Here is a 23,256-nt window from a genome sequence, read left to right as displayed (position 1 = left end):
AGATTGTCCAGGCTCTCTCTTATTCCTCCCAAATTCTTTCACTTTCCTCTGCAGCAGCGGCAATATCACCTTTTCACACCTTTTTCTTCTTCTCTTTCACGAGGTTTTCAATCTTGTTCACTTCCATTGTAAGATCAATACAAAGCTTATCCTCAGCCTTGCATCAATCAATGGCTTCCTGTAATTGACCCTTGAGATAGCCCAATTAGATCTCCAATTATTTTATATCATGCATTTGCTTATCAACTGAATCATTCTTTTTTTCATTTCGTGATGATTTTCCGTCTTCCATTTTTGCAAAAAAAATTAAGTGTAGGGTTTTTGATGTGGGTACAAAAGAATATATTTGAAATGAAACTTGATAAAGAAAAGTGACCTTTATATAGGGGGGCGTCAAGTTATATGTCGTTTAAGGTTTTTTTTTCAAACAATGTGTCGTTTGGTTTAGGTTAAGATATTTTAAATAATATTAATATCTTATTTAAGATATTTTTAATAATAATAATATTTTATTTAAGATATTTTATTAAATACTTTTATAAATTGTTGAAATTATTTCTTTGGCTTATATGATACTTAAATTGGCTAATATCATTCTTTCTTTGGCTTATATGAATCTATTGTTAGCTTATACGTAGCTATTGTTGGCTTACATGACACTTAAATTGGCTATATCATTCTTTCATTAGCATATATGAATCTGTTGTTGGCTTATGTGAATCTAATTAAGGCTTCTGTTTTATCTATGTTGGCTGTTATGATTCTATAGTTGGCTTATATAATACTAAATTGACTTATATGAATCTATTGTTGTCTACTTTGTTATCTGTGTTGGCTAATTATGGCTGATTTGTTTCATTATTTAATGGCTTATAAGATTTTATTTTGGTGTATACAAAATTTTAAATTGTTGATATTATACCTTTAGCTTATATGATAGGTATGTGTTGGCTTATTATTGTTGATGTTAATATTATTCAATGTAGGCTTAAATGATACTATTGTTTCCTTATATGATTCTTACGTGAATCTAATTATGGCTTCTATGTTATCTGTGTTGGCTAATAATATAACTTTGTCTTATATGAATCAATTGTTGTCTACTTTGTTATCTTTGTTGGCTGTTATATGATTCTTTAATTAGCTTATACATATTTGTTGTTGGCTTATATGAATCTTTTGTTGGCTTACATCATTCTTTTATTAGCATATATATATATATGAATCAATTGTTGGCTTATGTGAATCTAATTATGGCTTCTGTGTTATCTGTGTTGGCTGTTATGATTCTATAGTTGGCTAATATGAATCTTTTATTGGCTTACATGACACTTAAGATGGCTAATATCATTCTTTCATAGCATATATGAATCTATTGTTGGCTTATGTGAATCTAATTATGACTTCTGTGTTATCTGTGTGGCTAATATGATTCCATAGTTGGTTTATATAATACTTAATTGGCTTATATGAATCTATTGTTGTCTACTTTGTTATCGCTTATATAAATCTCTTGTTGTATACTTTGTTTTCTGTGTTTGCTTATATGAATCATTTGTTGTCTTAAATAACATTCATCTTAAAACTATCAAAAAATTATAACATTCAAATACTAATAATTGATATACATAATAATTATAATTCATTATAAAAGCTTTGTCATTGATATGACATTGTGTTACAAAATCAAACTGAAAAACTAGCGTAATTCATCCATAGGTTTTTTTTCCTATAATTATGACCAAAATACTACAACTACCTTACTTTTTTATCCTACTTTTTAGCAATGAACTTTTATTCAGCAAACACAGAATCCAGAGCCAACTTGCTGGAATTGTCAAGGTCTTGTGTTTCAAGAACCCAACTCCTTTTCCTCCACATCCTTCTCCGTTCCTTGCACACCAATTTCACTTCATTTGAATCCCATGACTCAAGTCGAGGAAATATATTCATGCACATAATGTCATCCATTTCTAGAACTGGATGTGCTTGTTCTAGATCGTATCGGGCTATCCTTCTCCAACCCCTACATACACTTGTCACACAATCACTATCTATTGGGTCTCTAAGTCGAGGAAAAACGTTAAATTGCAATATATCAGGCATGGAGAGGGCTGGGTGAAGTTCATCAAGATCAGCCATTGTTTATCCTTCGAAATTAAGTTTATCAACAACCTGTTTACAAATAACAAACAACCAATTTCACAAAAAAATTTATCTGATCACAAAACCATAAACCCTAAGTTTACTGATATATTATGTTCGTGGCTTATATAACATTTAAAAAACAATTTAAGAATCACAAACATCCTTTATGTTAACTTAATAATTTTATTATTGGCTTATATGATTCTTACACATACAATAAAAGAATAACGAATATACCTTACTAAATTATGGAATTGCCTTCTTTTGAGTTCTAAAAATGGTTGAGTTTTTCTTCTCCTGTTCTTCTTCATTAATTTCTTTCATCTTTTCCTCATCTGTTTGAAGCACCTTCTTCACTGATTGATACATCTTTTCAAGTGCATCATTACATACTTTTTTAGCTTCATCATTTGATTGACAAATGGATACCAAATTGTAGGAATTTCTTGCTATTGTATGTCTCCATAGTGTGTCTAGCATTGAATTTTGATCCAACACTTCTTGAACATTTCCTAAAAAATTATATATATATATATATATATATATATATATATATATATTATATAATCTGTAATCCATGATATGTAATATATAATAAACAATATAATATAAGCCAACTGATGATTTATATCAGCCACCTGATGAATTATATAATCCAACAAAAATACTTATAAGCCAACAAATTATTGATATAAGTAAAGATATATCAGGCAATTAAATATAAGCCAACTGATGATTTATATCAGCCAACTGTTGAATTATATCATCATTTTAACCATGATCAATATGGTCATATAAGCCAACGAAAAAATACTTATAAGCCAACAAATTATTGATATAAGCCAACATAAATACTTATAAGACAACATATCAGCCAACTGTTGAAATCAATTTTTCAATATCAACCATCTATATGATCATTTAAGCTAACAAATTATTGATATAATTAAGAGATATCAGGCAATAAAGATCATATAAGCCATAATATAAACTGAATTAATAGTAATTTTAATATTTAATAATTCAAAGTTGGTACCTTGTCTGCCTTCCCAAATTGAAGATTTTGCTGATTTTGTCCATCTCTTCTTGATGTACACTAATGGAATAGTAAATACATTATGCATATGAATTATTGTTAATATATGGTAGCATATCATTCCTGTTTCATTAAAACATAAACAGGTGCAAGCAAATTCCTTCAAATTCTCATAGTAAATAATTCGATGGCTGCCCTTGAAATCTTCATTTATTGACACTTCAAACATCTTCAGACCTTCAGTTATTATTTCATGAGTTAAATCTCGAATATAAGATCTCATACTTGTTTCATACTCTTCTACAAAGTCTTTGTAAAGATTCAAAGTGTAAACTTCAGCCACTTGTTTCAACAATTTGCAATTTGTTTTTGGCTTCTCTACTTTGTTTATGTAATTATCTTCATTTTCATTGTTTCTCCATGTTTTCACTGTTGCTTCAAAGATATGGAAGAATTCAAACAATGAAGTCTTCTTGTTTATTTTGAAAGATATAGCTTTGTTTGTCACCTCTGATCTTTGTGATGATAAAATTCCAGCAAAAAATATGTCCTTACTAAACACAGGACACCATTTCTTCCCTAAGATTATACAATCTATCAAACCAAGATTTTTCTTCCAAACCATACTTCTTAATCATTTGAGTCCAACATGCTTCAAATTCTTTATCATCATCACAGCCATATAAACATTTGTCAAACATATTTTTGAATCCTTCATTACTTTTCAATTGACCAAACCTTGAAACAAAGTTATTTTTTTGAAGATGCCACAAACATAATCTGTGTCTTGAATTTGGTAGAACCTGCATTTATTTATCATATGTTAATAAATATTAATGATATAATCATTTCTTAGAATAAGCCAACTTTATAATGAAATAAGATAACAAAAATTACTTATTAATATAAGACAGGAGTTATTAGGTAATAAATCAGATCATATAAGCTATCATTATGATGATATCAGACAATAAAAATACATATAAGTCAACAAAATACATTTAAGTCAACAAAATACGTATAGGCCAACAAATTATTGATATAAGTTAAGAGATATCAGGCAATACATAACATATCAGAAATATATAAGTAAACAACAAAAAAATATCAGACAATAAAACAAATATATAATCCAACAACAAAAACATATCAGTTAATAAAAGAAATACACAAGCCAACTAATTATCTTAACTGTTACCTTTTCAATTGCATTACTCATTGCTTGATCTTGATCTGTAAATATTGTATTTGGCTTTAATCCTCTCATTGACTTTTTGAATGTTTCAAGAACCCATTCAAAGGTAGCAGTTATCTCATCAGTCATAAAAGCACAACCAAACATAGTTGTTCTCCAATGGTTGTTTAGCCCAACTATTGGAGCACAAACTAAACCATATTTATTTGCCCTATAAGTTGTATCAAATACAACTACATCTCCAAAGGCTTTGTAATCTTCTAGCATCATTGAATCACACCAAAAATAACTTACAATGTGATCACAATCACCAAATTTCAAACGATGAAAGAATGAGGAATCTGCTTCTAATCTCTCTTGTAGTGTATACAAAATACTTTGCATATCTCCACCTTCAATCCTTTCTGCTCTATATCTAGTCACATAATTCAACAGATTTCTCTTTGTGTGTCTTAAAGCCTCTTCTGATCTAGCCTCATTTTATAAAAATTGATAGATATCCATTGGCTTTATACCACTTTCAATCATTTTTTCAATCACCTTTCCTATTTCTTCCTTTACATTTCTTTCAGATTTCATATGATGCCTTTCTGTTGTACCAACAAACTCATGATCGTGTTTTGTGTTATGTTGAATAACACAATACACTCCATTTTCTTTTTTCTTGAATATGATATTAGCTTTACAACCAGTTCGAGTCTCATTCACACATCTCTCTCTCCTTTTTTTTTTTTTTTTTTTTTTTTTTGTATCCTTCTATTTCTAAAGGCATTTCACCAAATGTAATTTCTTTGTCCTCTTTCTGTCTTTTTTCATCTGTAAATCCCTCCTTTGAGCAGCAAAAGTAAAAATCATATGGTATACCATTATTCCTTTTTAGTGTACTTTTTCTAACACTAAATCCAATTGCTCTAAAATGAGCTTTGTATAAACGAAATGCATCTTTATGATCTTCAACAATTCTTCCCATCAAAGATAAATTTATATCTTTATCACCATCATACTTGAAATAAACCAAATCTGCAATACAATATTGTAATCTGAAATGCATGATATGTAATTTATAAGGAATATAATACATGTATTAGTTGATATGTATACTATAATTATTTTATGTAATATCAGCCATCAATATTCTCATATAAGCCAACAAAAAATACTTATAAGCCAAAAAGTAATTGATATAATTTAAGAGATATAAGGCAATACAGATCATATGAGAAATATATAAGTCGAAAACTTAAACTTATCAGATAATCAAAGAAATATCTTAGCAAACAACAACAAAATATCAGATAATAAAGGAAATATATAAGCCAACTGTTAAGTTATATAAGTCCACATAGATGATAGGTATACTATAATTATATTATGTAATAGATTATATGTTTTCAATATCAGCCATCAATATGGCCATATAAGCCAACAAATTATTAATATAAGTTAAGAGTAGGGGGGCTAATCGAGCGAGTCGATCACGAGCTAAGGGGTGCTCGACTCGACTCGAAAACTTTTTTCATGTGCTCAACTCGTGCTCGTTAATGTTTTGAGCCAATAATATTTGCTCGACTCGTGCTCGTTAAAGTTTCGAGTCGAGTCGAGTAGCTCACGATCTGCTCATTAAAGTTTTGGCCCTTCTAAAATTCTAGGCCTTTATTGTTTTTGTTCACTTTGTATAGTTTTCTTTTATTTATTTTATTTATTATTAAAGATTTACTTTTTCATTTTTGATAATATAAATTATCCTTATTATGTGTCAAATTTATTCATGGTAATTGACAATCAACAATAATAAATTACCCCTTCATATTATTTATGGATCCCCACAACCCTAGAAATAAAACTACTCACACATAACTTTGTTTGTAAATTCTATATCAATAAAATACATTATCGAGTTGCTCATGAGCTTATCGAGTCGAGTTAGAGCTTGCTCAACTCGTGCTCGTTAACATCTCTAGTCGAGTCGAATTCGTGCCAAGCCAACTCGAGCTGAGTTTTGACCGTGCTTTGACCGAGTCGAGTCCGAGTTGCTCATGAGCTTCTCAACTCGATTAGCATCCCTAGTTAAGAGATATAAGGCAATACAGATCATATCAAAAATATATAAGCCGAAAAAAAAAACATATCAGATAATAAAAGAAATATATAAGCCAACAACAAAAACATATCAGATAATAAAAGCCAAATGTTATGTTATATAAGCCAACTATTCAATAACAGCCATCAATATGATTATATAAGCCATCATTATTATAAACTAACAAAATACGAATATAAGGAAAAAAAAATCTAACAGGCCTATAAAATTTTCAATAACTTAAATTACAATTATGAAGCATAAATTTACTCACCAATATCAGCTTCTTTTATCACAATTTTTTGTGTTTGTTTTTGATATTTTTTTCTTATGCATTACAAAAATAGAAATTACATATCACATAAGTATTCAGATCATTTTTAACTGTTTAAAAATCGACAAAAACGTTATAGAGTAATAAAAATAGAATTACCAGGATTTTCTAAGGTGATTGTAGATGAATTAGGTGAATTTGAATTCTCTTTTTCATGATTTGAATCAAATTGTTGATAATTTGATGCGTTTTGCTGTTCAAGTTCTTCATTTTGATAATTAATTGATTTATCTGTTCAATTTTCTTCTTCCATTGTAAATTTCGAAATCACGCGATCTTGTTCTTCTTCTTCTTTTTTTATTTTGCGTAACAAAATTTCGAAATTACACGATCTTGTTCTTATTTTTCGATTTTGCGTAAAAACCTAATAATTTATAACAGCCTGCGAAGCCCGTTTATATCGGGCCTTTAACCCGCGCTCATTTTGGGCTTCTGTTTGGAATCCTGTCCGCACGCGATCGGTTCTCTTTCCTTTATGGGTAGACAGAAACAAAACTGTTTGTAAATATTGTAAAATTGGTTCGTGCTCAGTTTATCTAATGAGCCAACTTTTTGAATATTAGATGGTCTAAAATCAAACTCATGAGATATTCTTATTCTGCTCATAGACTCGTTAATTTGTTAACCTCATGAACTTGTTAATACAGAGTGCTAGAATTTGGATTGATATCTATTCTATTAACTAAAACAAAACATGATGACATCATTCCTTCTCCAAATTATACACATGTTACTCTTACATAAATTTTTTTCCCGTCAATTTGCTATGATGACATCATCATTTTTTTTATTATTTATTTATTTATTTATCTAATAAACCTTTCATATGTTTTACCCTTTGTCCCTACTAAATTTTTTTTTTATGTTTTTACAAGTATGTTAATATTTCAATGTTCAAAAGTGTTAATTGTGATTTTTTATTTTTTTTTTTTATTTTTTATATTTTACAAGTAATATGTTACACTATAAATTATTTACCATGTATACAAAAAAAAATTAAGGAGTAGAAAACTTTCTTTCTCTGTATTATAAAAGAATTTCACAATGTATTTGTTTAAAATCGTGCATCGCACGGGAACTAAACTAAGTATTGGTACAAAAGAGGTCTAATCAATCATGTCATCATCAAAGGTGTGTAGCCAATATCCATAATACAAATGGAAATAAAGCATACATTTTTTAACCTTTTGAAATGTAATTGAAAAACAATAATCCTATTAAAAATTAGGTTGGTTTCGTTTAGATAATTTTCGGTTTCAGATGTCTTATTTGAATTATTATTGAATGCATTATAAGTACAGAGTCGTTGTTTGAGGTCGAATTTGATTTTAGCATCAAATAATCAAATACGATATACATAGGGCTGGCAAACAGGTCGGGTCGGGTCGGGTTCAGGTCGACCTGTTTACATAAACGGGTCAGGACCCCCCAACCTGAACCCGACCTGTTTACTTAAACAGGTCAAAAAAACCAACCTGAACCCGACCTGATTATAAACGGGTCGACCTGAACCCGACCCGCCTAAACCTGATTTTTTTTTAATTAAAAAAAAATAAAATAAAAACCTGTAATTTACTAATTTCTTTATACTGTAATTTTTTTAACCTGTAATTTGACTAATTTCTTTAACCTGTAAGATTCAAGTATTCAAGACTTCAAATTCAACACATAATTCAAGCAAACATAACTTAACAACATAATTCAAGAGTTACATGTCCAAAATACTTCCAAGTAGGCAAATAAAAGTTCAACTAGAAAACCAAATACATGTCCAAAATAACAGTAACAGTTTCATCAACTAATTTTAGAAGAAATTAACAACATAATCAGGTTTGACTCTCCATGACAGCAGGACTTTCTGGTGCACTTTGTGGAGGGCTGGGGCTGGGAGTATCCCCCACATCATCGTTGACTTTCATGGCCATGATTTTTCCACATAAATCTTGCAATTGCGGATCCATATTAGCTACAACCAAAAGAATACATACAAAAGTTAATTTCAGCCTTAAGCATAAATAAAATAGTACAAAAAAGAAACAAAAAAAATTGTAATTTTAAATACATAAACTATTTTCATACCTTCACCAAAAGTCCAATCTTTGAGGCAAATGATAGCTTCTGCTGTGTTTGGTTTCAAAGAGCTTCTATAGCAGTCCAAAACTCGACCACCAGTACTGAAGGCAGATTCTGAAGCTACTGTTGAAATAGGGATTGCAAGGATGTCCCTTGCCATCTTTGAAAGAATTGGATACCTCACAACATTTGTTTTCCAATGATATAGAATATTAATGTTGGTTGCACGAGGAATCAATGGCTCTTCCAAGTAGATTTGCAAGTCAGATTTAGCAGCAACATATGATTTGCTAGAAGAGAAGTTATCAAAGTCCTAAAAGATGTTTAAACAAAAATTACAATAAAGCATACAAAAAACAGAATTTAAAGCTGATTATCAAACAAAAAGCAAGTGTTCACAGTTACCATCATAAAAGAATCAGAAGCAACATCAACTTGCTCTTCATTAGGCTGTCTAGAAGAACGACGCCTTGTTCGTGGTGTTGTTGTGGAAGCCTCAGTCACATAAACACCATATAAATAATCCAACCTTTCCTTGAACTTCACCAACTCATTAGTACCCTCTATTTCCCCATACACCTTCTTAAAAGCCCACTCCACAAACTCATACTTAAATCGAGGGTCTAAAACAACAGCCACAGCCATGATTATGCTAAAGTTGGTCCAATATTTAGCAAATTTCTCATTCATTCTTGCTGCCATCTTATGCATGAAGTTATCAGAATTTTCAAGCTCCTCTTTCAAGAGTAAACGGATTTTCAACACATTTGGGAAGTATACATTAGCGGTAGGATAATTAGTACCCGAAAAAACATTTGTCACATCAAAAAAGACCTTCAAAAATCTAAATAACTTCTCTATTCTCCCCCACTCCTCATTTGTTGGACAATGAATGTAATTGGCATCAACCTTTTGAAAATGAAGAAAAGCTTTTTTGTAGTACAAAACATTCTCTAACATCAAATAAGTTGAATTCCATCTAGTAGGGACATCTTGTCTCAATCCTCTACTTGAGTCTAGTTCAACATGTGCCACACAAGTCAAAAAACGTTGCTTTCTAGCCTGAGACCCTTTACAATACTTCACAGTTTCTCTCACCTTAACAACAGCCTCATTAATTTCTTTTAACCCATCTTGCACAATTAAATTTAGGATATGTGCACAACACCTCACATGGAAATAATCCCCCCCACATACCAAATCAAGTTCATTTTTAATTACATCAGCAAACACATCATTAGAGGAAGCATTATCAAGAGTAATACACATGATTTTCTTTTGGATACCCCACTCTTTAAGAAAATCATAGACATGGTCAGACATATGGACACCGGTATGAGGTGGAGGCAAAAAACGAAAGTTCAGAATTTTTTTTTTGCAAATTCCATTGATTATCAACAAAATGGGCAGTCAAAGACATGTAACCATCAGTAGTAATTGAAGTCCAACAATCAGATGTAAGAGAAATCCTACCCTTAACTACACTCAACTCCTCCTTAAGTTTATCTTTTTCCCTCTTAAACATTTTCAGAACATCAGCCTTCAAAGTATTTCGAGACACAAGTTTAACATCAGGATTTATGTAATTAATCAACTTCCTAACAGCACTATATTCAGCAAACTGAAAAGGCAAATCATGTTTCACCACAGCAATAGACAACATCTCACGAACAATATCATAATCAATTGTAGGAACCCTATTCATCATAGAACCAGAACTGCTTGAATCAATAATCATCTGACCCACATCTTTAAAGGTCCTTTTTTTACATTTCTTAATGTGGCGTTTTAAATTACCAGTTCCTTGCCTACTTTCAGCATTATATTTCTGCCCACATTTTTTACACATGCAAATGATGTTACCTTGTTCGTCAGGTTTATCAAGGAATTCAAAATTTGCCCACACATCTGAAGTGAGCTTTCGTTGGCGCTTGAAATGAATTCCAGGCTTATTCAGCGAGGTGACATTAGAGGTTTTCTTCTTTGATTCCGTTTGATGAGAATCAGAAACTTCATCATCTGAATCAGAATCCGGAAGATCAATGGGTTCATCAGGATTAGGGCTATTAGCCATCTGTGAATAAATTAAAGAAAGAATTACACTCATATCCGAAGTATAAACATGAAAAACAGAAGTATAAACTCATGAGTCATGACATAAAGAATCAAACTCATGAAATTGCAGAGTAAGAAAATCAAATCAGGGCAAAAAATCGCATAAACAAATCGCAAATAATCGCAAAATAAGTAAATAACAAATCAAATCTTCGAAAGAAATTGCAGAGTAAGAAAATAACAAACGAACAACATTAAATGATTAAATCACATAAACAAAGCATACATAAACCATAATAGCAAAAAATCGCTTAAAAAATCAAAGAAATCTGAAAATTGCATAACCAAATCAAGGAAATTGCATAAACAAATGACTCATGAGCAAACAAACTCATAAAAAATCGAATAATAGGATTATTACCTTCAGAATGTTTGAGATGAAGCTTCAATCTTCAAGGTTCAAGAATTTTTATTTCAATCTTCAAGAGTTAGAGAGAGAAAAGAGAGGAGAGAAGAGAGAGAAACTGAGAAGAAAGAGAGTTTGAGTGAAAGTCTGAAAGAAAGCGGCGAGTGAAAGAGGAAAAGCTTAGGGTTAGATAATTTGGGCTTGGCCCATATTTTTAAATTAGTGTTTTAAGTTAAGCGGGTTGGGTTCGGGTTGACCCGACCTGAAACCGACCCAATTAAATAAACGGGTTTATGCGGGTTGGTTTCGGGTTGGGATTTTCAACCTGAACCCGACCCGTTTAACTTCAGGTCGGGTTCGGGTTGACCCAATTACATAAACGGGTTGAAAATCTCTATCAAAACCCATTTATTTCGGGTTGGGTTCGGGTCGGGTTGTCGGGTCGGGTCAGCTTTTGCCAGCCCTAGATATACATCAATATTACTAAGCCTAGTTAATATTAGTATTTTATAGTAATAAAACTAATAATCCACCCACAATTGACTTGATGATGATATGATATCAACCATGGAAACTTTCTTTCACTTTGACATGAAAGCAATGCTTGTAAGCTTTTGCTGTTCCATACGAGCAAGTTTTAGCAATAGGCATCAAATGGGCTCTAGTCATGACATTTGAGTGGCCCCATAAACTTTGGTGTACCAATTGCTTTGTTTGGCCCTCACACCACTACTTTCTTTGGTTGGTAGCTAAAGATTTTTTTAAAAGAAATGGTAATTGCAATGTTGACTAAAGTCTCACCAACAACTACTATGTGTGCTTTCTAAATTTATGGAATTGCAAGTAATTCACTTTGAGAAGAAACTTAAAGAGAGCCTTGAGAGGAAACACATTTTGTTGTGGTTAACCTCCCTAGTCCTGAGTCATCAAATGCCCATCATACACTATATATATAGCTTAATCGTATAGGGCGGCTGATTGATTGGCAAATTTTGGAGTTGGTTCATCACCTAAGCTAGTTATGCTTCAGTCGGCTCTGGAGGGTCTTCGTGTAGTTTTATTGGAGGATTGGGGTGGAATGGTGTGGCACGAACTGTTCCAGCAATATTAGCTTGAAGTTAGGAGTTTTCGTTTTGCTTTTATTTTCTTGTTGTCTTTTTATTTTAGCGTGTTATTTCTTTCTCTTTTAGGGGCCTAGCGGTATAAATATATATTTGTTTTGAGAAATCACTAATAAGTTATCTCGTAACACATATTGTTGAGAATAGTGCAAAGAAAATGGGAGTAAGTTGGTGTTTATCCTACATTTGTGAGATATATAATTTTTTTACCTTATGCGGGTAAATAAGATGTTTTTTGAAGAGCTCTCACAAGTGGTATGAACTACAACTGTGCACATAGTTTGTTTCGTTCGTGTTGGTAAATGGATTTATGAATGTCAATTGATATGTGTCATGTACATTTTTTTTTTTTCTCCTTGATCTTCTCTTTTGTTACTTTGTTGGATTTAAAAAACATGTGAAACCCTTAGGATCATTCTAGAGAATACACTTTGTTAGTTCGTTACAGTATTACTTAAGATTCATTAATCAATTAATGGGCTAAAGAAAATGGGTTGGATGAAGGGACCATTATGGAATGGGCTAATAAATGATTATTGGTTAGGCTAAAAGGTAATTCTTCAACCCATTCTCCGATTCTCACTATTCAAGCAACTTGTACAATTCAATAATCGTACATTAAATTAGAGAACCGAGATTTAGATATCTACATAAACATAATCCCAAATAAGCTTTAGTATCCCTCAAAAAAAAAAAAAAAAAAAAAAATAGCTTTAGTAAATATATAATGTTAAAGTTTGATTAAATATTCACTCAATAAATTCACTCAACTTGATTTAACACTGGCCTATAGTTAAGCTATCTTCTTTTCACTTTTCCAAGTGTAAAACCTAACTTCATTTAATTAATTTTGATTATCAATTCATTTTTAATATGAAAAAAATAAAGCTTCATCAAATTAAGATAGTTGTGATGGATTAAAATCTATATAAATTAATTTAATACTCATATTTTGAAGTTACAAATTGAGATGTATTTAATTATATCCCACTTATTATATATTATTTTTTATTTATATTACTGATGTTTCTAAATGTTCTAAACATTTTGTTCCATTAGTCTAGTTATATTATTTCTACATACTTTTAAATTATTTCTACCAAATCAACTTTCCTACTTGTACTTCTGTAGTTATTAACTTACTACCTTACCTCCCATTATCTACATATTTTTTTTTTTTACTCATTATCTCTTACTTTTTCAACTTTTTCTTACACTTGTCTCATTACTCTATATTTATAAGCAAAAGATAATAACCAATAAATCACAGCTTACATGATCTTTTTATTTATAATCCTTAATAGAAAAAAATTGTAAAATTGAGTTTTGATTACGGAATGTGAAAATCATTTTAATAAAAACACTTGTGCTTAGTAAAATGAGTTCAAGTAAACAATGCCCAATTTGACTTTTGTATAGGTTTCAATGCGCACATTTGCATATTATTATCATTTATTACACATTTTCTTTTTTAAAGGAATTCATTATACATTTTTACAAATAAAATTATTTTAAGATTAAAAATGGAGAGAAATCTGACTAGATATCACATAAATACGCTTTTTTTTTTCTTCATATATATTAATAAACAAACATGATATGAAGAAGCACATTTGAAAGAATTAACGAACCATTTGTACTTCATCCATCATAATCAAAAAGCTAAAAAGAACCATTTGCCTCAAGGCGATTTCAATTATATGCCCCGTTTCATACATAGTTTAATAATGCTGATCTGCTGCTAAGCTGCCTATGAAAACAATTAGTCATAAAGGTAAAGGTATACTGAAAAGCAGCACTAGTTCTTTTGATAAAGTATGTACAATGCAATATTGCAATGTTATCAAACTATAACCTGTGGTTCAAAGGACAACCAGATCCAATTTCCCCAAAAGCGAAGAAAATAACAGAGCTATTACAGGAAGGTGGGGAAGAAAGGATCTATAAGCTAAGAAAAGAAAGCAACTACAGAAACATGGGGGTATAAGACACCCAGTTAGCTGGAAATCTAAATGATCTTTGGACCTAAATACTCTATTCCGTCCATCTCTGAGTTTTCTGGCATCTCAATCTCTTCCAACCATCTAAACGAGTACTCACTGTCTTTCACCTCAGCTAAAGTTTCATCTGCATCTGCATTCATAAAATTTCATCATTAACAAAAGTGTTCACATATATATTACATCATAAAATTTAACAGCAGCTTCATATGAATCATACATCTTGGCATCCCTCTTTTTGATGTCTGCATTACACATTTGATAAATTTGCATAGTAATACAAGTTATTGTATCAACAGCCAATTAACTACTGGTTCATGTAAGGCAATAAGCAAGTCATCCCTGTCCTTAAAGTCCAGTGCACTTGTAACACACCTCACACACACCACTCACATTTTATAATTGATAACATATCTCCTTATGTCATAGCATTCTTCTCATTTTTCAAAAAAGCAGTCGATAAAAAGCAAATAGATATTTTAAGGACAATGTCATTACTTTTTAACCTAACAAGTATTATTTCCTCTTTGTATGGTAATATCAGAATGATACTATCTCCCTCAGAAATAATTGTGGACTTGTGTTCCTGTTTCAGGATGTACAAAAATATTTGTCAACATATAGCAATAAACTATAAGAGAAATTATAGAGAATCCTACTTGTCACTTTAGGCCTTTACCTATGTCTCTCTCCGTTCAATTATCAATTATGCACCTAATTTAAAGATGAACAAGCGATGATTGCTGAACTTTTAGGGGTGGCTAAACTAGAAACGTCGTAGAGGAACATATATTGAAGATGGAGCATCACTATGTTACTTGGACTCTTCTAAATTAAATGTTAAACCATTGTATTTTTTAAAGAAATGCTCAATCTTTTCTATGTTTCTTACTCATTCCGTCTAGATTTACTTACCTTGTTTTCCTATTTGGGGTGTCCTAATTTACTTGCTTCATTACTGTTTTATTAATTTTCTCTCATACAGAGTACTTTTTTTTCTTTTTAATTAGGTCTCACATTCACCCAAGTGACCCAACCTTTTTTTTTTTTTTTTTTCCAATTTCTGGGGTAGATAAATAGGGACAAAGGGAGTATTATTTTTCATGAATTATACCAGGGTATACATGTGTTGTCAGATGAATGTCTAGCATTAGTCATCAAAAAAACTGGGGTATTGGAGAAACACAGCAGTATCAACATGATGATTCCGCTTTTCATGTTGATAACGTAAATGATATATCCCTTTCACAACTTCACCCTTTTCAATTGCTTTAACTGGGTATATTGGGAGATATTCCAATATATTGGAGCTTAGGAGAGTTACTTGGCTTGTGTAAAATTTCTTATCCTTGGCAGTTATCACTAAGGGTCAAATGAATGATAATGAGAAAAAGAACAGAGATGGAGAGGAAAATTTATTCAACATGATGGTTGATGAAAAGTTAATCAAGTAATCGAGGGTAGGACAGACTCACTTTTTCACAAAACAACTAGCAGATTATACAACCTTAATAATTATGGACTTAGGGTTTCATATTATTGACATTCAATTGTATTCGACATGACATGTAACTAATAAAGGCTAACTAGATTCGGCAAAAATCAAAATATTATGAGGTGAAACTTGCCTGAAGATGCAGACATAAGTTCTTCATAATATGTACAATCACGGCCATCTTCTTTTGAGTACGGCGGTCCAAGGACATCAAGAACAGCACATGGTGTTATGGCTGTGAACTCATGGATATTGCCCCCAGTGGTTGGGTAGAGGACTGATGTGTTACATGGAGAAGTAAAGACACTGTTAGCTTTTAATTTTGCTAGCCTCCCTGCAATAAACATTCAATTTCAATTAAAAAATCTGTAAAAGTTATTCAAAATTGAAGAGAACTGAAAAAAGAGATTTTTTTCAAAAAAAAAAAAAAACTGAAAAAAGAGATGACTTACTTGATGAAGACTTTTCGCTACAATCCACGTCTACTGAATCATCCCAGTCATATGCTTTGATGTGCATTTTACCTAACAGTAGTTTGTTGAAAACTGTCATTTCTGGATGATTGTGAAGAGGAATGACAGCTGATGCTGGTAGAAAGAAAAGCACCAACTGCAATTTGAGAAAATCAAACAATCAGAAGAAGCCATTGTAACTTGAATGTCGAATTCTGGCAGGCAACATTATATGAGCTAAGATTAGATGTTAATTGAATATGTATAGGAGCACATCAAGTGGATTTAATGCATTACTCAGGAATGCAAAGGCCTTGGTCTCTTCAACTAAATAAAACATAATTTCAAAAAAATTTAGTTGCAGCAATAAGTAGTTTTGATTGGAAAAAAACAGATTTAGTCACTAAAAATCAGTATACTGCATGTGAGAAGAAAGGGAAAAAAAATAGAAAATCAGTACAAAATCTTTCCAATCAATAAAAAATAATTTCAGTTCGGTAGAAAACGGGTGAAGAGAACGACACGGGAAAAACCATATAATAGAAAACTAATTGAGTTGCACTGGACTTACTGAAAAATCCCGACACTTGTAGACTGTGGTGTATGTGACTCTTGGGTTTCCTTTGACACAACTTTCAGTCTTGAAAAATGGGAGATCTCTACTCAGTCCAAAATCTTCAGGTACCAGGCAATCTGAAAACATACAAGAATAATACCTTCTTAAGGATCAAATCTAAATTAATTTAATGTCCTTGAACCACGTGTCAACTCTATACACGTGCCAGTGAAAAGTAATGAGGCAACAATGCATACAATCTATAAAATTCCAAAAATCCAAATTCATGATGAAAACAAGATTGAGAAAGAAGTCATAATAAAAGACTCCTCATGGATCATCATAGCTAGAATATTGCTAGGGTGTTAGCGTGTTACTATTGCAAGTCATGTCACTACAAAGCACCAGTTATCTATATGAAAACTGATGATTAGCGCAGTTTAAACCTAGTTAAGTATGTTAATTGGCCTAGCTAGTTGGTATTAACTTCCTGGGGCAGAAACAGTTACTTAAGCATAATAAGCTGTCAATCCCATACTTTTCTTTCCCATCTTTTTTTATATAATGAAATAAAGCACAATAGAGTTGTCAACTAATATCCAACACCAAGAAAAGAGAAGGCACTGTACAATTTGAAACAGTAAAAATGTCCAGCATAAATGGAAAAGAACCCATATGTCAGGGTGGATGGTACAAATGTTTATTAACGTGTTTGATGACATCAAACCCCCATTGTCTCCCCTATTAAAAGGCAAAAGTAAGGAACGTTACAATCCAACCCTTTTCATTATCTTGTTGGGTACAGTATACGTATAATAAAAGAGAGGATGGTCAACAAAAATATTAATCAGAAAACAACCAAACTACAAGGATAAGTTGAAGTAATCACAAATATTACTCATCAATTATAATACATCGATTTTCCATACATTCATCACTACAATAAATACGATATTTGTAGCTGCAGAAGTTCATAAGTTTTATACGTGAAACTGAGCAGTGATGGGCGATAATGAAAGTGAGTTATCGAGTAGTGGAAGCCAACAACTAAATCAAACTTTATTCTACATAAGTGAAATGTAAGGTAGTGAGATGACTCTAAATTCCATTTATAAAACCATCTCATGACAAACCAAAGCAACAACCATAAACTCCCACAAGTCTAACGCCTACATGTGGGTATTTGAAGGGAGAGTTTTCAAATATACATTAATAAAATCTACCCTAGAAAAAATTATTTAAATAATTTTACAAAGGAAATCAAATTTTCAGATCCTTTATATAAAAAAGGGATTAACTTTCTTGCCAACTCCTCCAAAATCAAATGAGTACTGTAAGAAGGAACATTAAATTTCTATTATCTCAATGACTATCTAAGTTTCAAACTTATCAAAATGTGTTCTTGTCAAATATGGACTTGCCTAAGCTGCATTACATCAACTTTTAATCAGCCTAATATTCACACATATACTTCCCAAGGGAGAGAGTGAGGTGTAGCTTAAGTGGTTAGAGCTCCCCTCCCACTTCCAGGATATCTTGAGATCGATTCTCATCACCTGCCCTTGTGACTCTCTAAACACCAAGAAAATATACTTCCCAAGGGAAGACAATATAAAAACCAATCTTCCAATCATTTGGCACCAATACTTATAAAGAAAGAAAAACAAAAATATCTTCTCTTTTTTTTGGGAACATTATATTAGGATTGTCTTTCCCAATATAGTTTGCTTCCACAAGGGAAACTCGCAAAAGATAAACATCAGAAAAAGGAGCCAAAAATATCAATAAGGAAGCAGTTGTGGTAGTGAACTAAACGACATCATAGCCTCGTGATCTTTCACACATGAAATCAATTAGTGTCTATCGTAAATGAGCAATTTAATTACACCGATCTAGTTAAATCTATTGCTCTTAACTTCATCCCTTTTTCTCTTTCATTAACTAAAAGCCAAAATTCTGTTTCCATTATAGAAAGTTCATGACGTCATCTGCAAGCGCTTAGTGAAAGTAGATTTCTTCCAACCCTGAAACCCTAATAACCTATCGTCCTAGCATACTCTTAGTGAAATTAGCTTATCTCTTGCCTCAATTAACAACCAAACTTCACCGACAAAGGCTACAACTAGTAAAAGAACATCTTCAAAATGATTCAAAATTATTCCACCCACCGAACACCCCCCACCCTCCCCCACAAAGCCCTATTATCAATATGGCATTATCTTCTGCTGTATGGGACAACATATGTAGATTCTTCATCAAGGTGATATCTATACAATTAAATAAGTAACGGAAAAATGTGGATAACTCCGGAGTTGCCAACATTGAAAAAGCAAAATGAAGATCGATAACGAAACGAATTACTGGTCAATGAAACATAATGTGGGATACCGTAACATTAAAAATAATTTCCATCTACCCAAAACTGTTATCTTAACTCAAGCCAGACACTTGCACGCATAACTTCTTGTTCTATAACGAGACGAATTACTAGTCAATGAAAGCATAATATAAAACACCATTAACATCAAAAAAATTTCCATCTAACCAGAACTGTTACCTTAACATAAGCTAGACACTTGCACGCATAACTTCTTAAGCTTATACTAGTAAGTAGTAATACCACTACCGCGTAATCCAACCAATTTGCTTACTGTAGTTTTGACAAGTCAATTATGTACCATAGCACAAGCCATTCACAAACAGTAATTTGACATAAATTCAACAATCAAGTTGCTTAAAGACAATGCAGGAGAAGGGCAATCTAATGCAGGAAGCTCTCTATTCGAACTTTCGAAGAGTGCTATTATGAATCTAACACACGTTTCAATCTCAACTTTTCACATAACATCAAAACTAGTAAAATCAATGGTAACATAGACTTATACTCTTATAGTTATTTATCGAAAAAGGAGGCACAAAGGGCAATGACGTAAAATTTTATACGTAATTCGGTCACACATACCCATAGTCTAATTTTATATAAATATCAACGACACAATCCAAAAGCACATTACCAAAAAAACATCATAAGTGGGAAAATTTTTACAAGCAAAGTTTAATTTTGGCACTTATATCATTCGGATAAAATGACAAGCAACAAAATGCAATCACTTTTTCGGCAAATTAAGGTAGAATTAAGGGAAAAACTAGAAAACCCAAATCAAATTTAACACCAAAAATCAAATTTAACAAAATCATTAAGAAAGAGACTCACCCAGTATGTTGCAGAGATTTTTGAACATCTTGAGGAGGAGGAACAATCCCAGGACCTTTGAAAACATTCTTGCAATAACTATAAAGTTGTTGCAAAGTGAAAGAAGGCAATTCCTTCTTCATGGTAGTAGAACTTGATGAAGAAGATGAAGAAGATGATCTCCTTCTAACTTTTTTCTTCTTAACAACCTTACCATTAACAACCCCACTGATCTCCCTTCTATGTTCAACCAACCCAGCATCCATTTTCATCTTAAGAAGAGTTTTTGAGTTCTTTGAGGAATTTAACAAACACCTGGTGTGCAGAATTTGTAGTAAGAAGAAGAACACAGGAAAAATACGTATGGAAAACAGTAGATCTGTATATTCTGTGGGAATAAATTGAAATTGGAAATTGAGATCAAAGTTTTTGGGTTGGATTGAATTGAATGAAAAGTAAAAGAGAAACTGAAGAGATTATATAAACAGAGGGAAGGATATAGAAAACCAGGGGCCATCTTGGGTGGAGTCGAAACGGTAGAGAAAACCAGCAAGTATTTTTTTCTTGGGTTGATTTTTTTAATTTTTGAATTAAAATATTGTGTTTGGATATGGTAATAGATTAAATTAAGATGGAAATATGAGATATTGTAAGATTTAAATTAATGTAATTTTTAAGTGTCTAGACCCCACTAGAATAACATTATTGTATAATTGTACTTATTTGGTTGATTTTTAGGATTAATTTTTCCTTAAAGGGAATATATGGATAGATCTGTCACATCGGTTTGTTATGGTATGAAATAATTCAGTCAAATTGGTTGCATATGGTATGAAATAATTTAGTTAAATCGGTTGATATGGTATGAAATAAATTATATTTGAAATGACTGGATAGAACGTTGTTTTGGTTTAAGGTTGAGAAGATGTGAAAATTTTTGGTTTAGGGTTTAGAAGGTTTGAAAATTCTAACGATCGGTATTTTAAAGTTGTTTTTTTGGTTTAATTCCGAGTTTTTAGGTATGCTTCTTACAAGGCTATACGCCTATACTTGTTGATTTGTGGGTTGTATTTACTAACATGCCATTATTGGCATCTCGCTATTTTATGTTTTATATGGAAAAAAAATGTAGGTGTTCTCTACGTTGGATTGACATATTTGTTTTAGGAACTCAAATAATTTTAGGATATTATTTTTCAAGTGCAAAAGATTGATAAGTGCATTCAGCATATATTTAATTCCTAAATTTAGCTGTTGAGTGGTTCTTTTATGTAGGATTTTATTAAGCTATATTACTAATTAATAGTGGAATTCATAAGAAGCCTTCAAACACTTAATTATCGCTACATCAACATAATGTCCCTTAATGCCAAATCATTTTCTTCAACAAACTAGAAATGAAGACAAACATTCAAATAAATTAAAAACTACTTAATTAACCAATTTCAACTTAAAAATCAAATTGATAAAATTGCTCATTGAAATTAGAAGATACAACCAAACTTCTTACACCAAATTGCCACCAAGTTATTTCAACTCAACATTTTCTAAAAAGTGAGAAACATCAATTTGAATTTTAAATTAATTTAAATAAAAACTAAAATTAGAAAATACAATCAAACTTGAAATGTACTAATATTTTATTTTACAATTTGATTAATATTGGAAAATCTATTTTTGTAGAAAGGTAAAAGCTTCTAAAACCCTAAATCTCGCCTTTCAGCTATGTCATGTCATATGTTCTTTAACACCTTAAGCACATAAAGCACCACAAATCCTATCCCTCGGTGTATAAAACACCTGTTACGCTCAAAAATTAAAAATTTAACTTTTCTTGACTTTGACCAAATTAACCAAGTTAAATGAACTTTAGACTCAATAAAAGGCTTTGGGTTAGTCGATGGTAGCAATTAAAGGTGGGCTGGGCTTAATCAAAGGCCCAATATGAAGAAATGGCCGGTTTGGAGGCAAAAGTAGACAACACCATTTTGATAGAGAGTTGGGGCCAAGAAGAAATAACTGCAAAACAGTTATTGGAGTCAGCCATAACCGCTCTAATTTTTCTATAAATAGAGGCAAGGGGACCGTATGAAGATCATCAGTAAATCAATCAACAACAAGTATTTCATTTTCTTTAAACTTTCTTCTTAGCTTTCTTAGTTTTCCCTTGGCTTAGTAGCCAAGCGATAGTGTAGTTTTTCATAGCATGTATTGAACATCGATCGTCTTTTCCAATTGTATTGAACATGCAGGTAACCTCTCTTTCAACTTATACAATTGTAGACCTGATTTTATCCTTTAATTAATTAATGGAGAGTATTTGCATCTTTTGTCATATGTTTATCTACTCGTTTCTTTAAGCAATCTAACTTATTTAATTTCTTTGGAAAGCTTCCTTATTGTTTGTTTTTGTTACGTTAGCGAGGTTATCAATTTTGTTACGTTAGCGAGGTTATCAATCTTTTGAAAACCAGTAACTTGAGGAGCAACCCCCTAATACTCTAGAACAAGATAAGGTATTTGACTTGTTGGGAAAGAACAATATTTGCCTCAACAAGTTTTTTGGCGATCACAGTGAGAGAACACTAAACTATATCCATTTAACTTTGTTAATTTGGAAGTTTCCCCATGGCTCTTAAGCGTTCAGCACGTAAAGGAAATATTCAAGAAGATGTTAATTCATCTGAACTCAATCTTGAGACCATTTTAGAGGATCAACAAGATCTGAAAAATCAACTGCCAATTGAATATATAGCACACTCTCCTGATCAACTTGAGCCTCAAACACAAAGGCAAGATGAGTTGATTCTTGATAGAGGAGAAAGTCATTCTCCTACCAAAAACTTGCTCAATACAATATACATAAAATATGTAGATATTGTAAGGAATTTGATGGAGGATCTAAAAGAAAACAATAAAGAGCAGTTTGATAACTACTATCGTGTCATTGTAGAAGAAACCGCTAGAGTGGTAACTATCGAGTTAAGAAAATTTGGCTCAAGTTCTCAACAAACGGTTACCAGACAAGTGGATAGGATCATTCTAGATATTAATGAAACTTTAAATGCTACTAACGTGACTTTATCAAAAAGTATAGCAACCGAAGTAGTTA

At 31.6% G+C, this 23,256-nt stretch overlaps 1 pseudogene; it reads right to left on the bottom strand.

Annotated features, from left to right (window-relative positions):
* Positions 1-14,096: 14,096 nt before the first annotated feature.
* On the bottom strand, positions 14,097-21,287 carry LOC110739870 (annotated as a pseudogene).
* Between the last annotated feature and the right edge of the window lie 1,969 nt (positions 21,288-23,256).

Source organism: Chenopodium quinoa, unplaced genomic scaffold (assembly GCF_001683475.1).
Source record: "Chenopodium quinoa cultivar QQ74 unplaced genomic scaffold, ASM168347v1, whole genome shotgun sequence".
Classification (NCBI taxonomy): Eukaryota; Viridiplantae; Streptophyta; class Magnoliopsida; order Caryophyllales; family Amaranthaceae; genus Chenopodium; species Chenopodium quinoa.
Note: the sequence above shows the minus strand (reverse complement) of the source record. Positions and strands in the feature narration are given on the sequence as shown.